The sequence below is a fragment of the Myotis davidii genome, unplaced genomic scaffold (assembly GCF_000327345.1).
Source record: "Myotis davidii unplaced genomic scaffold, ASM32734v1 scaffold415, whole genome shotgun sequence".
Classification (NCBI taxonomy): domain Eukaryota; kingdom Metazoa; phylum Chordata; class Mammalia; order Chiroptera; family Vespertilionidae; genus Myotis; species Myotis davidii.
The window spans coordinates 1,791,584-1,795,729 of record NW_006287951.1 but is presented as its reverse complement, the minus strand read 5'-3'; positions in this window follow the sequence as shown (position 1 = coordinate 1,795,729).

Below are 4,146 nucleotides of genomic sequence, written 5' to 3'. Positions count from 1 at the left end.
TTTATCCCTGACCTGGGGGACTAAACACAATCTTTGACCTCCTGTGTTTGCACAGCCCGCTTGCCCAATCACCCTTCAATCCTCGCCCCCGCTCTCCTCATTTCCTGAGATCTGGGTCAGACCCATGGAAGGAGTCCAGCACAAAAATGCTGATTGGAAGGAAATTAAAGAAAAACCAATCCTTTGTTCATGTGCGCTGCCTCTGTGCAGGAGTGGAACTGCAGGTGGTTGGGGCTGGGGAGGAGGGGGTGAGGGGTAGGGTGGGGAGTGGGCGGCTCTGTTCCTGAATCCCTAGATGGCAGAGCTGGTCCTGCCCCAGTCCTAGGTGCTCATTGCACAGATGGAAGAGGGAAGGGAACTGCCCAGATCCAGACTAGAACCAGAGAATGACAGACAAAGACCTACCTGGGGAGGGTGTCGAAGAAGAATAAAGCTGGCCTCAGGTAAGAAAAGCAACAGGCTCAACACCCTTCACTTGTTCCCCGGGGTCTGTCCCCTGCTCCTGGGCCCTTCAAAGGGCCTGCCCACTGAGGGGCTGCTCTCTCCCCATGTGCCCTGCTGAGCCAAGGCTCCTGGACCGGAAATCTTCCTCCCTTCATGCAGCCTGCTGGACATCTTGGTCTAGGGACAGAGTCACAGGAGAGACAAATTCTCTCCCATAAGAAGCTGCCCAGGAATGTGGTCAAAATTCTGAGAGACTCAAAACAAAGTGACACATGAGCTCAAAGAAAGAGACCCAGGGGAGGATGTGGCCTGATCTCAGTGACCCGGGTCACCCTAGCTCTCCAGCTAAATAGTCTCCAAAGGTTTTGATTGCACAACCTTATTAGAAAAAATAAAGTGACTTTTTAAACAAATATATTTAAACTTTTTAAACAAATATAAACTAACTTTTCTTCTGAATAGAAATGTGTAAATTTCTATTATTTTCATAATTGAAAGGCATTGAGGGGTGGGGGTCTGGCTTCACTTGGGGACCTTGAGGTACAGAGAGGAAGATGGAGGGGAAAGTGAGGGGCAGCGCTGGCTGGGAGAGGACACTGCAGAGCAGGCATGCCCATGGTCAACTGATGCCTTCCCTACAGTGAGCTTGCAGAGTCTGCCTGGAAGCAGGACCGAGAGTTGCTAAATGTTGAGCTAATCCACAAACAGGAAAGCTTGGTGGAGGTCATGGAAGGTCAGTGGACCATGATCCTCCTCCCTGGGCCCCTACTGCACTCACATAGTGAGCCTTTCCTGAGGCAGCTCCGCCAGGGACAGGCACAGCCTAGCCTAAGCCCCTCAAAGGAAGCACCATCTGGCCAGCCCTATGCCCTTCCTCAGTGGAGGCCTCTGCGTCCAAGCCCACACATGTGCAGGGGAGGAAGGTCAGATGAGACATGGGCAGCAGGAGCCCAACATCATCTAGTTGTTGCTCAGCAGGACAGGAACAGACCCCTATGTCTGCCATTCCTTGGAGGAAGGGGCGAGGCTGGCTGTGGGGTGTACATGTGTATAGGACCCTGGTTGTATGGCCGTGCCCACATCTGTAAAGAGTATGGGTGTGTGTGGAGGTAAAGGTTAACATGACAGTGATTCATGGGGCCCTTGACACTTATGCCTGTACTCTCTCCCTTATGATGTTTAGTTCTACACCACAGACACTTGAGTCAGAAAACTCACTGTCCCTCATTTACCACTTAATGGTGGCTAACACTCACTGAGAGCTTTACTGGATGCTAACCCTCTGTGATTGGTGCATTTGAATCCCCATTTCACAGATGAGATTAGGAAACTGAGGCCCTGAGAGGTTAATAACGTGTCCAAAGGTGGCTGGTGAGTCAGATGCAAAATCACGCAGTCTGGTTCTAGAATGTACATATCCATTCACCAGGGACGCACAGAGCTCGTATGAGAGAGGGATAGACGGGGCACTCCCAACCCTGCCGTTTCTCCACAGAGATGCAGCCCCAGGTTTCAGTCTGCAGAGGGCCTGGTCCATCAAGTACCCTGACTGCAGAACTTCAGGCATGCCCTGGCTTATGCTCAAATGGAAAGTCTCGTGTTTGCAGTCTTTCCATGTGCCAAGCACTGTTCCTAACCCTAACCATTGTTTAAGTGTGGACACTGCAGTGAAACAACAGGTCTTCGTTCACAGAGCTCTGGAACTTGAACTCAAATCTCCTAAGTGCCCCAGCCTTCTGCAGACCATAGCTGCATTCTTAATGTTGATTTTTTTTTTAATCCAGAAGAGGAGGAGAGAAAAGGAAGAAGGAAGGGAAGAAAGGAGGAAAGAGAGAATATGAATATGAGAGATTTTTCAGTTATAGAACAATCTAAGTCATGACCCAAATCTTCTATTATAAACTGAATAAAAGTCTTAAATTTCAACAAGATTGGTCCCCCTGTAGAAACAGCTGAACTTGTGTGTACGTGCAGGGGTGTTGGGTAGCTGACCTGAAGAGGATGGGCAGAAGGCATTAGTTCTCGGAACCAATATTTGTTGTTTCCAAATGTTGCCTCATTTACAAAGAAAGAGAGCAAACAAAGAGCCTCTGTCTGCTTAAACCAGTTCCTCCTCCACCTCCTACTCACTGCACTCTGCCCAACAACAGGGCCTTCTCCTCTAAAGGACCTGAGTCTGGATCATAGAATCCTATGCTCATAGACCTGCTATCCCATAGACCTGTGGCTCAGGGAAAGTGTGGTGAGAACCAAGAGTGAAAACCAAGAGCAATTTTCCTTTTAGAAAATGTCAGATAATTTGAAATGCCATATACCATATCCCTCTCCCTCCCCCTCCCCCTCTCCCTCTCCCTCTCCCTCTTCTCTCCCTCTCCCTCTCCCTCTCCTTCTCCCTCTCAGAAATCTCCCAACAATGATTCTCAAGGAGTCCATTCTTTTCCCAAGGGATCCATAAAAATATCTTTTTTGTGAAGAATAGTCCAGGGCCAGATAGCTTCACTGATGAATTCTACCAAACATTTAAGAAGAATTAGACAGTCTGACAAATACTCATCCAGGGAACAGAAAAAGAAGCATTACTCCCTCACTAACTTTTTGAGACCAGTAAGTATAGTTTGAAAGCAAAAACCATCAAGGATATCATAACAAAGATTTTAAAATTACCTTTTATGAACATAGATGTAAAAATCCTAAGCAAAATATTAGCAAATTGAATCCAGCAATATCTAAAAATGATAATTATTACTAAGTTGGATTTATTCCAGGAATACAAGTTATTTGAAAATCAATCATGTAATTGATCACATTAACATAATAAAGGAGAAAAATTATATGGCCATATCATCTGTATAGGAACAGCGTTTGATAAAATTCAACATCCATTTGTTTTAAAACCTCTTAGCAAACTTATCCTAAGAAACTTGCTTAATCTGATAGATCTGTGTGTGTGTATATATATACATTTGTATTCATATATACACATACATATATATACACATGCATATATATATGTGTGTGAGCGTATATATATCTATATATATGTAGATATATATATATACATATATATGTAAAAGTATTGAAAAGGAAAAAATAAAACTATTATTTTCACAGGTGATATATGATTATACATGTATAAAATTCTCAAAGAATTATTGAAAGAAATGTTAGGCAATATTAGGCTGCATACAAGATAAATATATAAAAGTCAAGTGTATTTCTATATACAAAATGAAAAAGACTATGAAAGTGCTATATAAAGTAGTATAATAATAACAAATGCCTAAGAATTAGTTTATCAAAAGATGTCTAAAATTTGTATACACCAAACTATAAAATACAACTGAGGAAACATAAGGAAGCTTTAAGTTAATGAAGGGTTATACCTAAAACATAGAGTGGAGAGCCCATATCATATAGATGTCAATTCTCCCCAAATTAATATATAGATTCAATGAACTTTTAGTCTAATTCCCAATAAGTGTTTTATATTTTTTGGTGGGAATTGACAATATAATTCTAAAATTTATATGGAAATGAAAAAGTCCTAAAGTAGACATTTGGTTCCTTGTGTAAATTGTATCATAGCAAGGTAAGAACAGATGTATTTGATTTTTCTTACCTTGTCCACCCAACTCTGATCACCAAGATCAATAATACAATTCAGGTATTAATTATCAATAATTTTACCTAAGTGCTTTCTAT